The sequence below is a fragment of the Bos grunniens genome, chromosome 9 (genome assembly GCF_055505025.1).
Source record: "Bos grunniens cultivar Pamir isolate PY7600 chromosome 9, Bosgru_T2T1.0, whole genome shotgun sequence".
In the NCBI taxonomy this organism is placed as follows: domain Eukaryota; kingdom Metazoa; phylum Chordata; class Mammalia; order Artiodactyla; family Bovidae; genus Bos; species Bos grunniens.
Window position 1 is genome coordinate 46,601,255 of NC_141173.1, and position 25,921 is coordinate 46,627,175.

The 25,921-nt window shown below is 41.2% G+C and overlaps 1 protein-coding gene across 1 annotated transcript in view; it reads left to right on the forward strand.

The window, feature by feature from the left end:
- Nucleotides 1–3,242: 3,242 nt before the first annotated feature.
- Nucleotides 3,243–25,921, forward strand: part of LOC147365924 (uncharacterized) — an 851,918-nt gene continuing 829,239 nt past the window's right edge. The window contains exon 1 of the mRNA XM_086317574.1: nt 3,243–4,690. The gene's annotated coding sequence lies outside the window, so the exon portion shown is untranslated. The remainder of the gene's footprint in view (nt 4,691–25,921) is intronic.

Genomic DNA, 25,921 nt, shown 5'->3' on the forward strand with positions numbered 1-25,921 from the left:
TAGCATTCCACAGTTTTAACAACCAAAAATGTCTCCAGACATGCCTGATGTCCCAAGGGGAACAACATGACCCTATGCCTCCAAGGACAATCATTAGAGTAGAGGAAAACAAAGGCAACACATGGAGAGAAACAGAAACTGGGGGTGGCAGAGAGTTTCTTACAGACATTGTCTGGAGAACTTAGAATTATTTTTCTTATCTTTAAGCCTCAGATGTATTCCTGCCCTCCTGTATTTCATTATTACATTAAACAGTTGGCATAGGTTTTTTTCTTTTTCTTTTTTTCATTCTTACTTCCTAAAAATTTGAGTTGAGCATATAACGTTGGGAAACAAAAATAGTCCTGCTTGATATGGTAATAGATTGTGGTAGATTAAGCTTATTTTAAAAGACCATTTCAGAAGGAAAAGATCTACATCCTCGAAGTATCCACCAATCTTCTCTGAGTTTTAGAAACAGAAGTTTTTAATAAGTAAATTTAAGAAGATAGGTGTGGGTGGGTGGGGTGGAATGGGGAAAAATTGTTAAATGGGCACGGAGCTTTAGTTCTACAAGATGAAAATAATTCTGTGGCTGAGTGTCGGTGATGGTAATTCAACATAATGTACATATGTACATAATGCCACAGAACTGTACATTTAATGATGTTTATGATGGTAGATTTCTGTGTTATGTGTATTTTACCACAATTTTAAAAAACAGGTAGGTGTAGGTGAGAGAGAAGGAGAGACGATTGGGTTAGGCCAGGTTCAGGTAATGAGCTTGAAAGTGAGATGAAGTGGAAGTGTTAATCGCTCAGTCATGTCTGATTCTTTGTGACTGCATGGACTATAGCCTGTCAACCTCCTCTGTCCATAGAATTCTCCAGGCAAGAACGCTGGGGCTGGTAGCCATTCCCTTCTCCAGGGCATTTTCCTGACCCATGGATCAAACGTGGGTCTCCTGCATTACAGGTGGATGAGCCACCTGGGATGCCCGAGCAGGGGTGGGTGTGAGGGAGATGGATGGTGGTGGTGGTGGTGGAGGGGTGGCAAATTTATAAAATCATTCAAAGTCCCTTAACTCCTTAATCATTTAGTCAGATCACCAATTTTCTCAACAGAATCCATCTTTTGCCCTTAAATTTACAGATGGAGTTGTTGATCAGGCAGTAAGGCCATGATCAAATTTCTCCAAGAGTAAGTAAATAAAACCCCTAATTTTCATAAAAGTAGAAAATGAAGAAAAATGAGTAAAAAAGGAATACCACCAGATTTTCTAATGAAATTAATATTTCCTGATAAACAACTGTATTAGAAATATAGGAAAGGCTTTGAGACAACTGAAATATTTTCCAGGTATTCAGGTTTCAATTATAGTTACTAAATATTCTGCACTTTTATCAGGATTATTATATCCAAGGCATAAACACAGTTAAAATGATTGAAGTCTTCATAGTATAAATCTCTCTTAAACCAATAATTCTCTGGTGTAGTATTTCTCAGTAACATTAGGTGCACAGAGTGCTCTGATATCTCACTGAATGTTATGTCACTGAATGGATGGAACACAGGATCCCATCTAAGGCGGTGCAGCCAAATTCTTAGTGTCACTTATTTGTTTTCATACCCACTGCCTTTTCTCATATCTATAATCTGAGGCAGCATGGTGTTTTGGTGACATAGTCTTAATTGTAAAAGTCCTTGTTCACATGTGTTTTCAAAGGAGCAAATGTGTATTTTGTGAGAAAAAAATAAAAGATTTCTGTTTGTAAGTTACAGTACACTGCATAAAAGCTTGAAGAGATGTGGAGTTTGAACTTTGGTTGGACCATGAACACCTTTGAGAATCTAGGATAATCATATAATTTATCATATAAACTTGAACACTTTGAGAGAATAGTGAATAATTATTCTGAGCAAAGAGGCAGCATAAATGAGAATTATCCCAGCCACACTGGGAGGTATAGCCATTTTAAGAATTTGATAAAAAGTATGGGCCCACATTTCATGCAAACATGGGCTCGATAAAGGACAGAAATGGTATGGACCTAACAGAAGCAGAAGATATTAAGAAGAGGTGGCAAGAATACACAGAAGAACTGTACAAAAAAGATCTTCATGACTCAGATAATCACGATGGTGTGATCACTCACCTAGAGCCAGACATCCTGGAATGTGAAGTCAAGTGGGCCTTAGAAAGCATCACTACGAACAAAGCTAGTGGAGGTGATGGAATTCCAGTTGAGCTATTTCAAATCCTGAAAGATGATGCTGTGAAAGTGCTGCACTCAATATGCCAGCAAATTTGAAAAACTCAGCAATGGCCACAGTTTCACAACTGACCTGAAAAGGTCAGTTTTCATTCCAATCCCAAGAAAGGCAATGCCAAAGAATGCTCAAACTACCACACAATTGCACTCATCTCACATGCTAGGAAAGTAATGCTCAAAATTCTCCAAGCCAGGCTTCAGCAATACGTGAACTGTGAACTTCCTGATGTTCAAGCTGGTTTTAGAAAAGGCAGAGGAACCAGAGATCAAATTGCCAACATCCATTGGATCATGGAAAAAGCAAGAGAGTTCCAGAAAAACATCTATTTCTGCTTTATTGACTATGTCAAAGCCTTTGACTGTGTGGATCACAATAAACTGTGGAAAATTCTGAAAGAGATGGGAATACCAGACCACCTGACCTGCCTCTTGAGAAACCTATATGCAGGTCAGGAAGCAACAGTTAGAACTGGACATGGAACAATAGACTGGTTCCAAATAGGAAAAGGAGTACGTCAAGGCTATATATTGTCACCCTGCTTATTTAACTTCTATGCAGAGTACATCATGAGAAAAACTGGACTGGAAGAAACACAAGCTGCAATCAAGATTGCCAGGAGAAATATCAATAACCTCAGATATGCAGATGACACCACCCTTATGGCAGAAAATGAAGAGGAACTCAAAAGCCTCTTGATGAGAGTGAAAGAGGAGAGTGAAAAAGTTGGCTTAAAGCTCAACATTCAGAAAACGAAGATCATGGCATCCGGCCCCATCACGTCATGGGAAATAGATGGAGAAACAGTGGAAACAGTGTCAGACTTTATTTTTTGGGGCTCCAAAATCACTGCAGATGGTGACTGCAGCTATGAAATTAAAAGACGCTTACTCCTTGGAAGGAAAGTTATGACCAACCTAGATAACATATTGAAAAGCAGAGATATTACTTTGCCAACAAAGGTCCATCTAGTCAAGGCTATGGTTTTTCCTGTGGTCATGTATGGATGTGAGAGTTGAGTGCTGAAGAGTTGAAGGCTGAGTGCTGAAGAATTGATGCTTTTGAACTGTGGTGTTTGAGAAGACTCTTGAGAGTCCCTTGGACTGCAAGGAGATGCAACTAGTCCATTCTGAAGGAGATCAGCCCTGGGATTTCTTTGGAAGGAATGATGCTGAAGCTGAAACTCCAGTACTTTGGCCACCTCATGCGAAGAGTTGACTCATTGGAAAAGACTCTGATGCTGGGAGGGATTGGGGGCAGGAGGAGAAGGGGACGACAGAGGATAAGATGGCTGGATGGCATCACTGACTCGATGGACGTGAGTCTGAGTGAACTCCGGGAGTTGGTGATGGACAGGGAGGCCTGGCGTGCTGTGATTCATGGGGTTGCAGAAAGTCGGACATGACTGAGCGACTGAACTGACTGACTGATGGGCCCACTTGTCAGAAAAAAAAAAGTACATTGCATGTTTTACATAGATCACTTTGTAGAATTCATATTTTCATTTTAAGATCCCTGGGACCAGATACATTTGTCCAACATTTATTATTTTTTTTGTCAGTCTCTTTTGTCCCAGGCACTGTTTTTAAATGCTGGAGATACAGCACTGCACAAAACTCAAACATTCCTGCTCTCATATGATTTATATTACACAGAGGTAGTCTGAGTATGTGGTAGGAAGAATTTTAAAGATGGTTCCCCAAGATTCCCATCACCTAATGCAATCAAACTCTAATTTAGATACTGCTGTGGAGGGACTCTGCCATTGTAATTAACAGCTGTTGTTGTTGTTTTAATTGCTCAGTTGTATCTGACCTTTACACGACCCAGTGGATTGTAGCCCACCAGGCTCCTCTGTCCATGGGATTTCCCAGGTAAGAATACTGGAGTGGGTTGCCATTTCCTTCTCCAGGGGATCTTTCCAACCCAAGGATTGCACCCACTTCTCCTGCATTGGCAAATGGATTCTTTACCACTAATTAAGGGAAGGCCCTTAATTAAGGGTAAAGGCCTTAAAATAGGGAGAGTTTCCCGATTATTTTCCCAGATAACCCAGCTGGGCCCTATCTAATCACTCGAGCCTTGAGAATCAGAGAATTTCCTTCAGCTGGAGTGAAAAGAGACTTGGAAGAAGACCTAAGGAGGGATGAGGCCAAAGGGTAAAGAGATTCAAAGCAGGATAAGGACTAGATCTTCTGCCTGAGCCTTTCAGTGTGAGGAAGAGGACTAAGAATGCAGACAGCTTTTGGAAGCTGAGGCTGACAGTCAAAAAAAGAGATGGGGGCTTCAGTCTCACAACCACATTGAACTGAATTCTGCAAGTAACTTTAATGAATTTGGAAGCAAATTCTAGAGTCTCTTGCTAAGAGCCCAGTCAGCTAACACTTTGATTTCAGCCTCACAAGACCTGGAGCAAAGAGGCCCACTGGACTACAGAACTGTAAGATAAATTTCTGTTGTTTTTAAGTTATTAAGTTTGTGGTAATTTGCTTTGCTAACAATTCAAAACCAGCACAGACAATAAACAAGAAAAACAAGCAAAACATTTGCTAGTAAATTATGAAATGCTAAGGAGTAAAACAAAACAAGAAAGGAAGATATTAAATGGAAGGGAAGGCCTTCCTGAGAAGGTAACATTTTGAGAAAAGACTTGAAGGTCTTGAGGGAGTGAGCCATGTGGCTACTACTGGGGGCAAAGAGTATTTCCTGGAGTGGGAACAGTAAGAGGAAAAGCCCTGAGCTGGGAGTAGGTTTGAGAGTGTGAGGAGTAGCCGGGAGGCTGGTATATTTGGCCAGAGTGAATTCAGGAAAGAGTGGAGGGGATGAGGTAGATGGTGTGGCGGCTGCTTTCTGAGTGCCATGCTGGTCATAGCAAAGACTCCGGCATTTATTCTAAGTGGCAGGAGTCATGAGAGCATTGTGAGGAAGGGACGGGATGCTGTGATTTGCCCTGTGTGTGAGCAGAATCACTCTGGCTTCTGTGTTGAGTGCACACTGCAGGAAGGTAGGGGTAGAACCAGGGGTATCAGCTAGAAGGCTACTGTAACTGTCTGAGCAAGAGATGATGTTGGTTTGAACTTAGTTTTGGGTAGTAAGGACTGGTGAAAAATAGTCATATTTAATTTTAAAGTGTAGCTGATAGGTTTCTCTGGCTGACTGTGGAGGATGTATTAATCATACCATGATCTCCAACCTTTTTGGCAGCAGGGACCAGTTTTGTGGAAGACAATTTTTCCATGGACTGAGATAGGGGTGGTTTTGGGATGATTCAAGCTCATTTCATTTATTGTGCACTTTAATATAATGTCACTGCAGATCTGACAGGAGCTCCAGGTCTGAGGCCTGGAGATTGGGGACTGCTGATGTAATAAACTTTTTAATGTAATAAACTCTTTAACAACTCTGGTCATAAGACAAACTCAAGATTATACAATGTGTTGGACAAAGGTCTGTCTAGTCAAAGCTATGGTTTTTCCAGTAGTCATGTATGAATGTGAGAGTTGGACTATAAAGAAAGCTGAGTGCTGAAGAATTGATGCTTTGGAACTGCGGTGTTGGAGTAAACTCTTGGGAGTCCCTTGGACTGCAAGGAGATCCAACCAGTCCATCCTAAAGTAGATCAGTCCTGAATATTCATTGGAAGGACTGATGATGAAGCTGAAACTCCAATACTTTGGCCACCTGATGCGAAGAACCGATTCATTGGAAAAGACCCTGATGCTGCGAAAGATTGAAGGCAGTAGGAGAAGTGGACAACAGAGGATGAGATGGTTGGACGGCATCACCCACTCAATGGACATGAGTTTGAGTAAGCTCCAGGAGCGGGTGATGGACAGGGAAGCCTGGCGTGCTGCAGCCCATGGGGTCGCAAAGAGTCAGATACGACTGAACTGAACCAATCAGTTCAAGTGAAAGGGGAAATTATCAATTTTTGTCATGCACGTAGAGTGGAGTGATTTGGTCCATTTTGTGTGCTGTGTGCATGCACACACTTCTGAAGCATTGGCATAGTGACGTGGTTCCTCGTAGACGATCTGAGGTGCTGGAGTTTAATGGCTCTCCTGGGATTCTGAGTGTTCCTTCAGAAGTGATTACACCTGTAAACTCTGAGCCCCAGTCCTGCCCCCACTTTAAACTGCTTTAAAACATGCATGTAGAGTGAGTGAGGAAATACAGAAGTGACCCAAACCCACAACACATAGACCAAGTTTTCAGAAGTTTGAAAACCTAATAAGAGACGGAACATAGGAATTTGGTGGAAATGTCAACTAACGTGGAACTTTTTAACCTGGAAAAGTCAAGTCACAGGCATGATTTAATAACTTGACTAAGTATGTAAAACATTACAGCTCAATCAACGGCGGCAGCTCTCCAGTGCATCTACAGGAGATAACCCTGGGGATTTAGGTCAGCTAGGAGGCAGAGCTTATTTGCAGCAAAGATTATTAAATAATGGAAGAAGTGCCTGAGGAGTCTCTGGAGGCATTTTTATTAAAATACCTGAGGGACAGAAATCCTAACACAGTAGTAGTGCTGGAACTCTCCACGAGATGGCAATCATGGGTTGATGCCAATTTTTGTTTTCTCTTGAAAATATCTATAGGGTTTACACTTTGGCAGGAAAAAATAAAGAATCATGACTTATGTGTCACTGTCATATTTTGTACTTTATTATCTATGGATGAGTTCTATTTCTCCAAACTTCCATCTTCACTTAAAAAATATATTTATTTATTTTAAAATATTAGTATGTAAGGCTGATACTTTGGCTACCTGATGCAAACAACTAACTCATTGGAAAAGACCCTGATGCTTGGAAAGATTGAAGGCAGGAGGAGAAGGGGATGATAGAGGATGAGATGGTTGGATGGCATCACTGACTTGATGGACAAGAGTTTGAGTAAGCTGGGAGTTAGCGATGGACAGGGAAGCCTGGTGTGCTACAGTCCACAGAGTCGCAAAGAGGTGGACGCGACTGAGTGACTGAACTGAACTGAAGGCTGAGGGAGACATGTTGCAGTATTGGGGGGCATATTCCTTCCTGCTTTCACATGCCAACAGGAGAACGTTGATCTTCATGGGAAGCTTGACAAACAAGAAAGTTTTCATGTGATTTAGAGGTCTAAGCACTGAAATGAGGCACTGCTTAAAAATTGGTCTATAGGAGAAAGTTAGAAACCTGGCTATTTCCTCAGAGTGAAAAATTATGATTTAAGTGAAGGCATGTGGAAATAGTATGTTTTACAAAATTCTGAGTTATGGTTCCTTTAAGAATAAGCATTGTCATTCTTCACATTCAAGATGAAATGCTTCCAACTTAAAATTCAAAGGAGAAAATGTTCTTTCATTTTTTTTTTTAAAGGAAATTAACTGCTTTCCCCCTTGTGTACCTGTTACAAAATTTCATGTACTGAGGGGTACTTCTTGCAAATGTATTCATCTATCACAACTTTATTCTCTATTTTGCCTGATGGCCACAAAAATTAAAAAGTATGTTACTGGTATATTCTATCAGTTCAGAATTTTCTCTGTCCTCCTTCCTGAAATTAGCCTCCCTGATGCCACCTTTATATTACAAAACTATCTGGTCCCTGGATTTTGTGCATATTGTATCTCTAATGTGAACATTGATATATTTGGGCCTGGAGTATAGCCAGTTCTCCATAGCTGGCATCCACAGGGAAGTCAATGGATTCCCTCCCATTCCCTATTCACAGGGACCATTAGCTGCCTCTTCCTTGGCATCCCTTTGTGGCAACCACAAGATCCATCGGGTTTTCCAGCTTATTAGTAAGCCTCTTTCTCTTAGCTAACTTCCTTTCTTTCACTGGCAGAGGAAAGCCAGATTCTCTTCCAGGCTCCTCGGGTAACTCCTGCGGGGCACTGGCTGCCCTGTTTGACCACAGCTCCCTTAAGTGGCTCTTCTGCTACTTCCTGGCCAGCACAGGTGGGTTGCAGTGTGTTGCAGGTGACAGGTATATAACCTGCCTTTATAACCATCTCAAGACTGGAGTGTTCTTCCCTCTGCACGCCGCTGTGATGATTTCTCTGTTGCCTCCATTTCCTTATCCTTTGTTGCGTAGCATAGACATCCTGACATCCATTTCAGCTACTGTCTCATCAGTTAGAAAATCCAGAAGACAGTGTGTGTCAGGGGAGAGATTTAAATTAAGGTTTGCCTTTCTTAATGTATGTGAAAAATGATGAACCACTGCTAATTCAGGACACTTTGGGGAAAGAAAACATTATTGATTATAGCTAAGAGATACTTTGGGCTCAGGATCCTCCAGTTACTAGTTGCATGACCTTTGACAATTAAAAGATGTAGTTTAATAAAATTATCACTTTGTGAGGAGTATGCATGACCTTACAGACATTTTCCTGTTTAATTTAAAACAATGTATGTGGGTAAAATTTAAATGAAGACAAAACCATTTAAAGTCTGGGTTTCCACAGTTCATGAAGGCACTTTATACACAGAGAGACTCCACATTTTGAAAGAAATATGTGAAACTTGCTCAATTTTAATGTCCTGAACACAAAAATTGTATATATAAGTGAATTCAAGGCTCTCCCGTATTATTTTTCTTATAAAATTATTGTTATAAAAATTATGTTCAAAACAATATTGTTTTCAATACATCTGAGCATACAATTAAATACTACTTCAAGATTTAAATCAAAGAGTAAGGAAGAAGGAAATATGAATCTATTTAGGCAGAAGGAGGGAAAATGTTACTGGAAGCAACAAATTGTTACAGATGGTACTATAGATGGTGAGAGGGTTCTCAATATAAATATTTAAGTTTCCATGAATTTCATATAGTTAATAATTTACAATAATTAAATCGTATGTTGCCAATAACACTTGTGGGTAACGACCCAGGTTCATCACACCGTATTGACTTACTATACAATTCTTTCTTCAGGTTTAATGTGTCAACTTAGGTTTCATGCCAAAGGGAAATTTCACATGTGCTTTGCAGTATACTGGTTTCCAACGCGATTCCTTTCCCACTGTGCTTATGTGTCGCATGTGTACTTGCCTCTGTGTGAGTGAAATGGCTTGGCAGCAGGGAGGGGAGGGCCAGCCCCCCTCTAGCCTGCCGTGGGCGGCAACTCCATAGGTTTTCACTGGAACTCATGTAAAGTTTTAGATACTGGCCACTGCCAGCTCAGAAGATAATTATAATAAGTGAATTCTGTCTGGAAGCCAAGGAGAGAAAATCTATCTGGCACTGAGATAAAAGACGACGACTCTATTGTTTTACTGGCCTTGTACTGGAGTCTGTGGCAGCAGTAGGGGATGGAAATCGTGTTCTCCCTCCCGTGCCTTTCTGAACCCAGAACAAACCAATTACGTTTTTAGAAGGAACCACTTAGAGGACAACCAATTTCACTGCAAGCGTCCTGGAATCCAACAGCTTTGACATGGCTCTGGTTGGAATGACATCTCTAAAATTGTCTCTCTGCTGCTCACTGTGTGACTCTAGTGTTTACTATAATTCGGTAGCAGAAGCCATAAGACTTGGTGCCTACTGTGTGCAGTCCTCTGTGGCAGGCTGCCGCCATCATAGCTGTGTGGCTGCATGGTGTAGGAAGCTGGCCTTACGTGGGCTCCTTCAGGAGGTAGGTGGGGTGGGGGGAGCTGGGGAGCAGCAGAGAGCAAGCAGGGAAGAAATTTCTTCACAACAACTGGGTAGGCAAGTGGCCAAGCCCATTACTGGACTCTGATTTTCCAGTGTGTCTCTTTTGAAACAAAATTTCTCATTCTTTAAGCAAAAGAATCATTTTACTAGTAAATGGGATTTTTCTCTGCAAAGCTGGTCTCAAGAAATAGCATATAAGTAGCCCTGAAGTAGATTCTGATGGCTTAATTAAAGCTATTGCAGAATGCAATTCCAGTGCACTGCTGTCTCAGGAGAATTGTTGCTTTGTACTAACTGGTAGTGCAAATCACTTGTCAGGGGCAGGAATAAGGTGTAATATGAAAGAATTCATTCACAGTGACGTTTTATAGATTTGAATAAATATTGTTTGCTGTTTTGTTGGCAATGTATAAAATTCACATTTTAAGGATAATGGGAATCATTCAGGTATCGCTATACTAAGAACAGGCAGCTGGTATTCATGTGTTTGAAAAGTTGGTTATTGCTTCAGTTTATATAAATTAAATCCTTTCCATATTGATTTATGATATTGGGTTATTGCTTGGATACTCAGACTTAAAGTAATATTATTGGTTTTAGAATTTAATGAAATTATAATCAAACTTTACCTTCATTGTTGCCTACTACTTTTTGATGGTTCCTTGTCTGACAAAAAGGAAAAAATTCATAATGTCAGATCAATGAAAACTCTCTGGGTCACTAGTGATATATTGTTCTTGCCTTAGTGCCTAGCTTGGTTTGTACAAACTGCTTTTCTGCTTCTAATGTGAGATGCCCCTCACATGTTACACTGTACTCTGGAGGTGAGTGTGGGCAGGGTTGGTTCTCATATTTGTGAGCAGATAATGTTTTTGCACATTCACTAACTTCTTGCCTCATGGATGGATTTAGAAAGTATGCTCGAGAATAATTTCCATTGAATGCTTCAGAAAACTGTGGTAACGTGGTGAAAATGATATGACTTACTTTACAGAAATCTAGACATTTTATGTCTAGACATTTATGTGACATTTTATGTCACAATGTGGCACAATGGGAAGGGAAGTAAGAGAAATCCTAATAGGGTGCTTTCCTTGGTGGTAGGAAGGGCCTGGGGGTTAAACAGTACTCCTCCCTACTGCTCCTCTTATATGGGAGGGCATGTTTGATAAACACAATTGGAGAAAAAGCTCTAAACATTTTTTTAAAGGAAAGAAATAAACCATAACACTGAGTATACGTGTTTGCTCTGAGAACAGATTTTGATAAGCAGGACAGTCTAGGTAAAGAGGGGAGAAAAAGACCAGGAAAGAGAGAGAAAGAAATGGCCAGGTACAAAAAAAGATATTTATTAACTTTGGGGCTATGTTTAGTAAGGAATAGTCTTCAATTCCCAAACAAGCTGTGTACCAAAGCAGTAGGGCTTACCTGGTAGCTCAGCTGGTAAAGAACCCTCCTGCAATGTGGGAGACCTCGGTTTGATCCCTAGGTTGGGAAGATCCCATGGAGAAGGGAAAGGCTACCTACTCTAGTATTCTGGACTGGAAAATTCCATGGACTGTATAGTCCATGGGGTTGCAAAGAGTTGGATACAACTGAGTAACTTTCACTTTTCATTTTCACCAAAGCAGTGGAAGTGAGTTGTTTGGTGTGCTTCCAATGAAACAATATCTTATGCGATCAAGGATGACCTCTTTGAAGAATTGATGTTTCCATTTGGCCAAGAAGGAAGAAGTCCTTCAAAGAGCAGGAGGGAACGTATATCTTGGCACACCCACAGCCTGTGTAAAGGTTGCAAGTATTGGGCTGGCCAGAAAGTTGGTTTGGATTTTTCATAGGATGTTATGGAAAAACCTGAATGAACTTTTTCACCGACCCTTAATATGAAAAATCCTGATATGCCCAGAAAGCTGAAAAGAACTTGCTGTGGTTGGGGAATGCTGATATGGAGGAGCACAGGTGAACCCAAAAGAGAGGCAGGTGCTGGGTTGGACTGCAACCCACCAGGCTCCAATGCCCATGGGATTTTCCAGGCACGAGTACTGGAGTAGGGTGCCATTGCCTTCTCCAGTTTGAACTTTACCCTGTATTAAATGGGTGATTTTAAGCAGAGGAATGACTTGGTCTAAGTATGTTTTGATAGCTAACTCATAACCTGAGAAAAGTCAAGTATCTATTTTAGATACAAGTTTTGCCTTGCCTAGGCTATTGTATTTGAGATCTGAATATGGGAATCTGGGCATTGTCAATGTAAAAGTGGGATTTAATGCCATGTGAATGGATGGAGGCCATTTAGGATGAGGGGACAAGAAGACAAGATGCATGAAATCAGGAGAATGTGGTCACAGAAGCCCAGAGAGCAGAGAATTTCAAGAAAAAAAAAAAGATCTAACTGGATCCAGTTTTGAGAAGCTGAATGTCAGGGCCTTTCACTGACAACACCAAACCATAAGCAGCCTTGCACAGAGCAGTGCCAGTGATGCGCAGAGTTGGCAGCCAGGTGAGAGTGGGCTGAAAATACATTCAGAAGTGAAGGTGGTTCTTTCAAGAATTATACTCAGAGGAGGGAACAGAAGGCATGTTAGCTGGGATAGGCTTGAGATCAAGAGAAAGATTTCTTTTCCTTTATTGTTTTTGTAGAACAGAGACTGTTATAGCAAATTTGTATGCTTTTGAACCTAATTGAATGGGAAGGTAGTAGTTTATGAAGTGGGAAAGAGGGGGATACTAAGAAAAAGAAAGTTGAGAAGCTGAGTATACCATGAGGGAGCCTCTGCTTCAATAGAGCCCATTCCTGTTGGATCAGGCAGAGATGAAATTTCTTACTGGGCACTAAGTACCTCCCAGAATCCCCAGGAGAGATAGTCAGATTTGGAGACTGTCTCTCTAAGGAAAGATATTCCAGGCACACTGAGGAGTTCAGTAACGAAGTCCCATGCTTCCTGTCTTAGGGCCTGGGCACACACACTCAAGCTAGGTGTGAAAGGACTGAGTTAACTTTTTTTCTGATATCTTTTTGTCTTTTCATACTGTTCATGGGGTTTTCAAGGCAAGAATACTGAAGTGGTTTGCCATTCCCTTCTTCAGTGGGCCACATTTTGTCAGAACTCTCCACCATGACCCGTCTGTCTTGGGTGGCCCTACATTGCATGGCTCATAGTTTCCTTGAGTTAGACAAGGCTGTGACCCATGTGACCAGTTTGGTTAGTTTTCTGTGCCTGTGGTTTTCATTCTGTCTGCCCTCTGATGGATAAGGACAAGAGGCTTGTGGAAGATCCCTGATGGGAGGGACTGGCTGGGGGGAAACCTGGGTCTCATTATGATGGATGGGACCATGCTCAGTAAATCTTTAACCCAATTTTCTGCTGATGGTTCCCTTCCTGTTGTTTGGCCTGAGGCTAAACTACGGTAGGGGTAATAGCTGTGACGGTGACCTCCTTCAGAAGGACTTACACTAGCACTGTTGTGCTCAGTGCCCCTGACCCCGCGGCAGTCCACTGTCAACTCACGCCTCCACCAGAGACTCCTGGACACTCACAGGCAAGTCTGGTTCAGTCTGTTGTGGGGTCACTGCTCTTTTCTCCTGGATCCTGGTGTGCACAAGGTCCTGGTGTGCTCTCCAAGAGTCTGTTTCCCCAGTCCTGTGGAAGGTTTGTAATCAAATCCCACTGGCATCCAAAGTCAAATTCCCTGGGGGTTCTCAGTTCCTTTGCGGGATCCCCAGGTTGGGAAATCTGCTGTGGGCCCTAGAACTTTCATAACAATGCGAGAAATTCTTTGGTATAAATGTTTTCTGGTCTGTGAGTCATCTGCTTGCTGGCTGTATGGTAGGGCTAATGGTGATCTCCTCTAGGAGGATGTATGTCACAAGGCGAGCCTCCCAGGTCTGCTGCAGCCAGAGCCCCTGTCTCCGTGGCAGGCCACTGCTGACTCATGCCTCCACAGGAGACACTCAAATGCTCAAAGTCAGGTCTGGCTCAGTCTCTGTGGGGTCTCTGGGTCCTAGTGTGCACAAGGTTTTGTTTGAGCCATCTGAGCATCTCTGGTGGGTATGGGGTTTCGATTAGAAAGGAAATCAGTCCTGAATATTCATTAGAAGGACTGATGCTGAAGCTGAAGCTCTAATACTCTGGCCACCTGATGTGAAGAACTGACTCCTTAGTTAAGACCCTGATGCTGGGAAAGATTGAAGGCAGTCAGAAAAGGGGAAAACAGAGGATGAGATGGTTGGATGGCATCACCAATTCCATAGACATGAGTTTAAGCAAGCTCCAGGAGTTAGGGATGGACAGGGAAGCCTGGCATGCTGCAGTCCATGGTGTCGCAAAGAGTAGGACATGACTGCGCAACTGAACTGAACTTTCTCTGATGACCCTGACAGCCAGATGCTTCTGCCATCAACCTCAACAAAAATGAAACATTTAGGGGTCCTGCTTCCTGTCTGCCATCTCCCAGATTGAAATAAAACTGGTTAACTTGGAGGTGAAAAAGACCATGCCTAACAGAAGCCCGGGGGTAACACCACATGTGAGCGCCTCCTCTGCTCTAGTCACAACTGCACAGTCCTCTCCCAGTCATGTTGGCAGCATGATCCACACACAGGCCTTTGCCAGAGGAACAGACATTTCTTCCTCAAGACTAGTGTTTTGAGAGAAGACAGGACTCATAGCAAAAGTCACTTGTACGTTTCAGCAGCCAGTGCTTTAGCTGGATGACATGTGTTTTCTAGACTGTGTGAAGAAGACTTTTGGGGAGGTTTTTTTTTTTTTTTCCACAAAGACAGGTCACAAGGGAAAAGTGCTTAGTTGTTTAGATTGAAGGCAAAAGGAGAAGAGGGTAGCATAAGATGAGATGGTTAGATAGCATTAGCAACTCAATGGATGTGAATTTGAGCCAACTACAGGAGATTAGTGGAGATTGGCGTGCTGCTGTCCATGGGGTTGCAGAGTCAGACATGACTTAGCGACTGAACAACAAAGGTTGTTCATGCGTAGAGTGAATGAGGTGCAATTAAAGGGCCAAAAATGAATTCACTTTTAGAGGTGGATGTTCTTAATGGAATGTTCATTTAACACTGCTTGAACTATTTAACTCTTTCAATACATTTAATTTTTTCTTTTCTGTTTTTAGTGTTTGACTCTGATAACCTTTTTTAGTATTCAGTAGTGTGAGACAGTCCCTCACATAATATAAGGATTCAATTTCATTTATATATACTTTATTTTTTGAAAGTCATTTTTTGTATTATAAAAGTGAGTTAAATTAAACTTATGGCTTAAAAATGCCCCATTTTGTAAATGTTTGTAGACAATTTTGAACACAATGAAGATCTGTATTATAGAGTCACAAATTTTGCTATTAAATAAGTGTAAGTTCTATATAGGTTTGTTTATATCAAAATATTAAAAATAATTTTATATGGCATGCTTTCATAATCTATAAAAGATTTGGTGAAATTGTGTGGAATATTTAAGCTAGACTCCTGTCTTTGTTAGAGTATTTGGAGGGATGTTCTGTTATAAGGAAATGTCATAGCTCCAAGTTCTGCCATGTCAGGGGGTGGGCAGAAGAGGGTAATAGAGAAATTCTACATAATCCTCTTTTACCAAGAAGCTCAGAGAGAAAGTACCAGGCAGCAAATGGTGTCTTTAGCAGAAAGCACAAACTTGCACAATGAGAACTCTGAACAATGAGAGTGCAGTAGGATTTAGCCAGGGATATAAGCTGCTCATGGTCAGCCAGGAAAGCAGGCAGCCAGAATATTTCAAAGCATATTGATGTGTTCATAGAACTCAACTTATTTCTATCTTTAAGTGTAACCATCTGCACATACAAAAATTAATGACTTTGTACAAACAGCAATAAGGGCCCTGAATGGACAAAGCAATATTGTAGAAAAGAGCAGTGGGAAAGAACATGTAGGATGTTGAATCTTAGGTAAGAAATCGAGACTAGATAAGCAGGCAGTTGACAGATCAGAATGAATAGGTATTTTTGCAATTTCCAAAAAAGAAAGTTTATCCTAGAAGCCATACTACAGTATTCTGTAATGTACTTATTTAACAATAGTTATTGAGCACATCTTTGCAAGGTCAACAAAACAGACCATGCCCTTGTTCTTAGGGAGTTGACATTCTTGTAGAAGAAGACAAATATCAAATATATCACATGTGATAAGAATTTTGAGAAAGAAAGCTAGCTAGTATGTATAGAATGGATATGGACTAGAGACTATACTTGGGCACACAGGAATCTGGAAGAGAGAAGAAAAAGCCTCTATTACCCCATTGAACTAATTTTCCAGTGTTGTAAAAACTTTTTATACATCCTCCTACTCCTTTCCACACACACCTCAAGAAAGCTGTAGGAGGCACGTCTTGGAGAAGATTGTGTGATCTGGAATGTTTGTCAGGCGCTCTCTAGTCTTCTCCTTTTTGGCTTTTTAAAGGATGGCTGGTGAGCGCACTGCCCAGAGGAGAATAGGGACTAGTAGACAGTGGTTCTTTTCAGGGCTGACCTGTGTGCTAGAAGGCTATTCATAATCCTTCCAACAGAACCAATCATTTTTCCTTCTCACTCCGCACCCCCACTCCTACCTCAGTGCTGAAATATGAGAAGAAGCAGAAATGAGAGGAAAAGATAGCTTAAAAAAACAAAACAAAACAAACAAAAAAAGGACAGAGTGGAAGCAAAGTTTCAGATGGCTTGGTACTTTTGGGGAACTGTAAGAAGTCTAGTGTGACCAGAGATGAATTTGTTTTTTTCTTATCACCTTCTGTCCCTATTATAAAATATACTTTGAATTTTAGTTTGGATGTTGAGATTTTTTTCTGAATCTTTCATTTTTGAATGATATCACCTTGTTCATAATTTCTACTTTAAATATCCTTAGACATACTATGAGCAAACTTGTCGGATTTACTCACAGGAACTTTAACAAAAGGTACAGTGGTGTAGGGCTTCCCCGATGGCCCAGTGGATGAAGAATCCGTCTGCATTGCAGGAGACACAGGAGGCATGTGTTCAATCCATGGATTGGGAAGATCCCCTGGAGGAGGAAAATAGCAATCCATTCCAGTATTCTTGCCTGAAAAATTCCATGGACAGAGGAGCCTGGCAGGCTATAGTCTGAAGTGTTGCAAAGAGGCAGTCATGACTAAGCCCACACACACATACACACAGTAGTTTACCTCTTGAAGTTCACTTACCAAACATGCTAAATCCCAGGCACTGTGCTAGATACTGTGTTCAAAGGTAAGTTAGACAAAGATGAGTTTTTCCAGTTCTTTTGAGTTCACCAAGAAAGGGCTTCCCAGGTGGTACTAGAGGTAAAGAATCTGCCTACCAATGAAGGAGACACAAGAGGTGTGGGTTTGATCCCTAGGTTGGGAAGATCCCCTAGCATAGGAAATGGTGACACACTCCAGTATTCTTGCCTGGAAAATTCCATGAACACAGGAGACTGGCAGGGTACAGTCCATGGGGCCACAAAGAACTGGATGCAACCCAATGACTGAGCATATACACTCATTACCAAGGAAAGCAAGTCAAATAATTTGTGTAATGGGATAATGGGCTTCAACAGAATGTTATTTTAGAGGCATAGAATAGGGAATACTTAACTACTTAACAGATATTGACTCAGTAGGAGGACTCGGGCAGGCTGTGTTTCCTGGTCTCCTGGGTCTTCGGGTTTCTGGTTGACTTTGGGCAATGAGAGATACCAGGAGGAAATGGCAGGGGAAGGGGTGCAGGAGAATTCTGGGGTTATTTGTTTTCCCACACTGTGCCTTAGATGGTGTCTCTAGCAGCAGCTAGATCTCTTCTGTGGCTCCAGCTGCTACACGTCAGCCCCTTCTGTGGTCTTAGCTTCCACGTGAAATGCAGTATGGCTCCAGTCCTTGCCGGGTGGTTTTCTCTGGACATTCTGGTGATGCCACCTCCCCTCTTCTGTCTCCAGCTGGAGGGGATGATAGTCTTTTTGCTATTGCTGTTCTTTGGGTTGCCTCTCCATCCCGTTTTACTTCTTAACTCACTACTCGGTAAATGTCCTCTGTTGAAATGCCTAGAGTAGTATCTCATCTACTAGTAGTATCAAATGCTTTCCTAAAAGCACCTTGCCTTTCTGATGAGTATGGACAATATTCTAGGTCTGAAAGAATGAACTTTCTGAGGAGGTTTTACATTTGTCAGAGCGTTTTGAGAAATTTTATTTTCATACTTTTAAAATAATCTTCCTTATCTTTTTTATTGAATCTATCAACACTTGCTGCCCTCTCCTCGAAATGCACTTGGACTATGTTGCTTTTACTTACCTTTTATGAAATACTACTTCCTAATTGTGTGTTCCATTGCTACTGCCCCTATATTTATTCTAGCCACCTGGGACCTTGGTGATCTGACTCTGGCCTTTCTTTCTGGTCTCTAACTGTACTCTTCTTTCACCTTTAATATTCTCAGTGATGGTATTCATATTTGGCTGAAAGCTTTCCAGCTTATCTATGGATCATAAGTTTTGTACCACCAAAGTACCAGTTTGTGACCCTGTGAGTAACTCAGGGAAAACTTGCCTATTGGGAATCCTTAACATACAATCCATTTGGCAGTCATTCTAATGGCTGTCATAATGTCAGAACAGGGAGCATCTAGAGCAAGCCAGGGGAAGACTTGTGTTGGTTTTCTGGCTCTGATATACGGCTGGCTGAACTGATACATGACATACCCAGAAGGAAAGAAAGAAAACAATGAGAATACCTGCCCTCCCACCTCACTGAGTTGTTGAGAAGGTCAGACAATAGTTGAATAGTTTAATGTTAGTCACCTGCTTGATTTAAATATGCTATTAAAATTTTGAAATTGATTCTGTAAGTTAGTGGTAATTTCAGATGAGAGAACTCAGGCTAAGAAAGGCCACTTGACCTCCCCAAGGTCATATGTGGAATAATAGTGGGTATGGAACATCTAGACTTCCAACCTGCTGGCTTGCCTTCAATGCTCATGCTCCGTCCTTCTACTTGGATGCCTTTGGATGTGAAAAGATGATTCATCAATGTGTATTTGGGGAAAAAACAGTGTTATGTGCTGTACAAATTCTGGAGCAGAGTAGAAGTTGTTATCATCCTCCTCTGAATTAAGGCTGTCACATGCCAGAGAAAACCAACAGCTTAATTGTTCTCTCTAAACAGCTGACATAATCAACAACCTTCTGAGCTGTTTCCTTTGAGTGAAAGCATTTTATTTTTGAATACTCTGCGTTCATATCATTGTCATTCTATGCAGCCTTTCTTTTGGATCTTTAGCTATAGACCCTGGTGGGAGCAGGAGTCTGTTTGCTCTCGAGTCCGCACACAGATCCATAGCACTGTGAACAAAGAGTGAAGTATGCAATAAAAAGTGAGAGGTGACAGTTGTCTGCAAATCAACGTAATCTAGCTGTCGACTGTTTGCTTTAAGAGTTCAGTGAAATGCATTGGCTTAACTTTTGCTTTTGTTGTATCACAAAGAAAGACACTAAGAACTTTCAAAGGCATACTAAAATAGTCATTCAAATCTTTTCCATATTTTCACTGCATTCTGAGCATTCTGAAAATGTTGTGCCACATTTTTGCCACATTTTAGCTGTCATTCTGTTTGCTCCATGTTATGTGTATTGCTGTTCATTCAGTTTATAGTTTTAAACTGAAGTGTGCCACACTGATGGTGTGTAGACATTAAAAGAAATATTTTCCCCTCTAGCTGTCTGACATTGTTGAATTTTCATTGCATGTATCTTTCTTTTTTGATTGTGCAGAGAAATGAATAAAGGTGACCTTTTTAGCACAAAATTATGAAATAGATGAAGAGTTCATCAATGTGTGCTGTCAAAAAACCCTGCCTATTTTATAGCAGTAAAGAACAGCCTGCCTGTCAGCTTAGCCTTGATAAGCACACTCTGCTTGTTTCTTCATTCTGCTGGGAAGAAGAGCAGCTGTAGCTTCTAGGGCTCCATAATAAAATGTTGATTTCATCAAGATATTTATTAACTACCAATACTAATACTGCAAGTCATTTGACCACATTTCTGCTTTCTTTTTGCAATTAGATGAGAAATTTGGAAAGATTAATTATTATGATTTTCCAGTGCTATTCACCTCTAGGAATTTCATCAGAGACTTTATACCACTGTATGTTTTTATGCGGTAAGGTTCTTCTGGAGCAGTGTGAAGTGGGCAGTGGAAGAGAGCTGTGTGGAAATAGGGCAGAGACAATCTACTTTCTAATTCCTTCACATTGTCCTGCATGTGCCATTGTTCCACTTAGACAGACATATCTGTACATTTTGATTTATGTTCCCAGGTAACCAAAGTAATCATGGAAGACGTAGTATCCATTGGCCAATTCTGGCTGACACGATGGCAGGTCTTCTCTGGAACAGTCTATTTTCAGCTACTGCCCTAAAAATAGAGAAATGAAAAAAAGGCAGCAGCAACATAAAGGGGCAGGACAGAAGCAGAAGAAACGGAGGCATTTCTGGACTGATTGTTCAGAGGTTAACAAAGAAGGCACTGACCAGGAGCAGATAGTGATCTAGCACAGGGGTTAGCAGACTATTTCTGTAAAGGGCCAGATAGTAAAAATTTTAGGCTTTTTGGCCTTATAGCTCTGTTGTAACTATTCTGCTTTATCATTTTTGTGTGTGTGTGTGAAGACAATTGTAGACAATCATAAATAAAATGAGCCTATCTTTGTCAATTAGCTGACTTCAAGTTTAGGTTTTTGTTAAATAATTCCATAAACTTAGACTCCATCTGTAAGGAGATGGGAGTGGAGAGAGTGGTGCCTCATAAACATATTTTAGTTTCCATGAGTGTCTTGAGTGGAGCTTTAGCAGCATTGTGCCGTATCCTAAATCATGGGTGACCAGGGTCCTCAGAATGCTATGAAGGTTGTAGGTATTTATTTCTAGAGCATCCTATTTATATAACATTTATTGATATGTAAATACTTCCTAAATGATTTCTACAAACTTTTGTCCGTTTTCCTGATTTCTCAAATTTTCTCCAGTTTGAGAACTATCTGGTTTAATCTTTTTAATATCTCTTCATCAATTACAGGATAAAATATTTCTTTAGCCTGTCATCCAAGTCCACAACTTGAACCCAACGTGTCTTTCCAGTTTTATGTCTGGCTTCTCCCATGTCTTAAGTTCCTGCTGTAAAGTGATTTTTGCCACTCCTCTGAGCACAATCTGACCTCTCCATTTCTCAGCTATTATCACCTTATCTGTCTGTGCCTTCTGCTTTGTCTACTTCTGAAAATTTGACCTGTATCTTAGTCTCCAAATAATGTAATGATACTACAGTGCCATACATAAGTATGGCTAATTACTAAAAATACTAGGAAACTTATCTTTGCAAATATATAAAAATTTAGGCTTCTGTTTAATAATAAAACCAGAGAGCTCCAAATTATAGCAATTTAGAGTGTCAAATTTGGCCCAATGAGCTCAGAAGGTATAATAAAGATATCATACCAATTTCTGCAAATTGCACAGTTTTTATCTGTTAACACTTTCCCAGCGTGAAAACACCCCCTTGTGAGGACTATTAAGTTGCTTAAGTTGTTCAGACTGGAATGATTTAATATTACTGCTGTTTGCAGTTTAAATAATAGTAACAATAATAGCATGTAGATTTTGCTATATTGAAGATCAGTAACACAAAAAGCTAGGAACACAGAGGCCTGCAACCAAATAACACATTTTCTGCAAAATAAATGTGGGTTAATGATGAAACCTATTTTCTTTCCCCACCCTAAACTGCTTAAACATACAAAGTAATTCCAAATAGCAAAATGTTAGCATTGAATTGGAATGCCGTTTATAACACATCCCCTCTTACTTGGCTAACCTAACTTTAATTTTGTTTTCAATCCATGTATCACTCACTAGAGTTGCTACTGAAATCCTTATGCTAGAAATGTTTCTTTATGGGACATTTCTCTGCCCTGAAACACATAGTCCACAGCACAGCTAGTAGAAAACAATACCCATGTTATAGATGTTTCTGGGACGAATAATATCTAATTAACAGTCATTTTAAGTGAGTGAGAATTTATGTACAGGGTTTAGGATAATATATAAATACCATCTAGGATATATTCAGAGAAGGCAATGGCAACCCACTCCAGTACTCTTGCCTGGAAAATCCCATGGGCGGAGGAACCTGGTAGGCTGCCGTCCATGGGGTCGCGAAGAGTTGGATACGACTGAGAGACTTCACTTTCACTTTTCACTTTCATGCATTGGAGAAGGAAATGACAACCCACTCCAGTGTTCTTGGCTGGAGAATCCCAGGGACGGTGGAGCCTGGAGGGCTGCCGTCTATGGGGTCGCATAGAGTCGGACACGACTGAAGCGACTTAGCAGCAGCAGCAGGATATACTCAAGATAATATACCTAGAAATATTCCCACAGCATACAGTAGACATGGGCTTCCCAGGTTGTGCTAGTGGTAGAAAACCCTCCTGCAGGTGTGCTAAGACACAGACTTAGCACACACACACGCAGAGTTGCTATAATAAAACAAGAAAACAGTTCTATTTCTACATTCAGTTCAGTTCAGTCGCTCCGTCCTGTCCGACTCTTTGCAACCCCATGAATTGCAGCACACCAGGCCTCCCTGTCCATCATCAACTCCCGGAGTTCACTCAGACTCATGTCCATCGAGTCAGTGATGCCATCCAGCCATCTCATCCTCTGTCGTCCCCTTCTCCTCTTGCCCCCAATCCCTCCCAGCATCATAGTCTTTTCCAATGAGTCAACTCTTTGCATGAGGTGGCCAAAGTACTGGAGTTTCAGCTTTAGCATCATTCCTTCCAAAATTAGTTCCGATCAATTCACCTGCTGTCATAAAACTAAGTTTACTTAGTGTTTTAAGACCCAGGGCCTTTGTGCACCTTCATTCCTAGAAGACCCTGGTAGCTTTGCTCAAAGGAAGCACTTTACTTTGACTCTCAAGGTTTTGAAAATGTCTTTAATATCCGCTGCCATCCCTCTCCAGCTAATAAGTACACAGATAAGACCAGAGAAGCTGTGGTTCTATGAATCTTGTAGCTGAATGTCATGAGTCTGTATTGTTTTACTGGCTGGACTTTATTTAGAGGTGAGAAAAATCTATTTAAAATAACTTTCTGGTTGTTCAGACAAACCAAAGAAGGTATATTATATACTAATATTTCTGCCTATCAGGGAAAATCAAGGGAAAATTTGGAAGGAGTCAGGGAAATAAGAGATGATAAACTGTTGAGCATATTAAGTCAATAATCCTCTAGTTGCTGGCAAGAAGAATTAAAGGGAAGAAGGTAGGGCCAGGGAGCATTGAAAAAAAATGGCAGAACCATAAATGAGCAGGGACAGGTGGATGGTGGGATGCCTAGTGAAGCTTAAGTATATGTTTCTTCACCACAGACAGGTCTTTTCTGACTCTTTTTGTTCAGAATCAGGGAACATCTGTGTCCCAGCTGTTGTTCCCATGACACAATACAATTAGTCCAGCTTAGCTCTGTGTTACCTCTGGCCAGTCAGCTATGGCTAAGATACAGGTTAAAGTAAAATTAAAAAAAAAATGTCACTGACCCTCTGTGATTTGATGTGACTATATGCCTGGAGATATTTCTTCCCCAATTCTACACTTAGGATAGTGACTAGCACATAGAAACAATAAGCCTTTTCCTTCCAATAATTTCCTTTATCTTGGAAATGCATGTTACTTAAGAGACAAGAATGAAACTAAGAGTCATTATAACATTCTTCCTGTAGCTTTTAATTTAACCTATTAAGCACGTAGTATACTTATAATCTTCAAGGGTCTCTGGGTCTAAAAGATAGGAAGCTGTGAATGTTTCCTTCAAGGACTGGTTTGAAATAAGCTTCAGTTCAGTTCAGTTCAGTCACTCAGTCGTGTCCGACTCTTGCGACCCCATGAATCGCAGCACGCCAGGCCTCCTTGTCCATCACCAACTCCCGGAGTTCACCCAGACTCACGTCCATCGAGTCAGTGATGCCATCCAACCATCTCATCCTCTGTCGTCCCCTTCTCCTCCTGCCCCTAGTCCCTCCCAGCATCAGAGTCTTTTCCAATGAGTCAACTCTTCACATGAGGTGGCCAAAGTACTGGAGTTTCAGCTCTAGCATCATTCCTTCCAAAGAAATCCCAGGGCTGATCTCCTTTAGAATGGACTGGTTGGATCTCCTTGCAGTCCAAGGGACTCTCAAGAGTCTTCTCCAACACCACAGTTGGAGCATCAGTTCTTCGGTGCCGGGAGCCAGCATATTGCATATTGAGTGCATATTGCATATTGAGTGCAGCACTTTCCACAGCATCATCTTTCAGGATCTGGAATAGCTCAACTGGAATTCTTTCACTGCCCATAGCCAGTGTGAGGAACTCCGCCCATGACAAAGGTCATGAGGAAGGAGGCTTGGCATACGCAAAGGCGGGATCGAGCCTCAGGAGTCCTCCATCTACCCCCAAAACCAGAGTCTGCCTACTTTCTGCTTTGTGCATTCACCTATACCTCTGACTTTACGGGGGGCTGTCCCCCACTACCTCTCTGAAAAAACAGTTAGCTTACAGCTCCAGTTAATAATTCCTGGGTGTGACAGTGTTTAACCTACAAACTCCTTTGGAAATCCTCTAGCCTGCCTGAATAGGTTTTTCCGGCCACATATGATTGTTCAGAGCCTCCCAACTGTGAGAGGCAGGAGATGTTCTAAACTGTCTAAACACAGATTCTTTTGAGTAGTTAAAAGATTGATTAGAAATTGTATTGGTGAAGGGATTTTCACTTGTTGGGCCAATGTTTGCTGCTAAGTTTCCATATCCCTTACCTGCTGTGTCCCTGGCAGTGTATTGATTAATATAATTGGTGTAAGTAGTAGCTTTAATGTTTGTAACCTGGGACCCTTGAGTTAATTCTTTTTCTTGTTATAGCCCACCACACCTTTGCGCTGTAGGAATGCAACTTTATCTAATGCTTTTGGAGGGTGGCTCCTGACCAATCATGTTTAGAGAAAAGTAAGTTTTCTGAAGAAAAGGTCTTAAAATGTTAACAGGCCTCCGGGCAGAAGATGATGCAAATCACCTAAGCTTTTGCATATGATAAGTTTGCAGGAAGAAAGCCTGGCTTGCTGCCTGACTCTACCCCTTCCCCCATTATCCTCTATGCATAACTTAAGGTATAAAAACTACTTTGGAAAATAAAGTGCGGGCCTTGTTCACCGAAACTTGGTCTCACCATGTCGTTCTTTCTCTTACCTTCTGGCTGAATTATTCAGCCTCTTTTCTCCACTGAATTTCCTCATTGAGCTATCCTTATTTCAACCTCTTTTCTTCACTGAATCTTACTGAGCTATCCTCATTCTATTACTCTTTATATCCTTAATTAACATTTAATTAAGCAATTGTTTCCTGATCTTCGCCTACGCCGTCTCTCCTTCGAATACCCTGGATCAGCCGGGGCTGGTCCCCGGCACTTCGGCACTCAGCCTTCTTCACAGTCCAACTCTCACATCCATACATGACCACAGAAAAAACCATAGCCTTGACTAGACAAACCTTTGTTGGCAAAGTAATGTCTCTGCTTTTGAATATGCTATCTAGGTTGGTCATAACTTTCCTTCCAAGGAGTAAACGTCTTTTAATTTCATGGCTGCAGTCACCATCTGCAGTGATTTTGAAGCCCAAAAAAATAAAGTCGGACACTGTTTCCACTGTTTCCCCATCTATTTCCCATGAAGTGATGGGACCGGATGCCATGATCTTCGTTTTGTTTTTTCTTTTTATTTATTTGTTTTTGATCTTCGTTTTCTGAATGTTGAGCTTTAAGCCAACTTTTTCACTCTCCACTTTCACTTTCATCAAGAGGCCTTTTAGTTCCTCTTCACTTTCTGCCATAAGGGTGATGTCATCTGCATATCTGAGGTTATTGATATTTCTCCCGGCAATCTTGATTCCAGCTTGTGCTTCTTCCAGTTCAGCGTT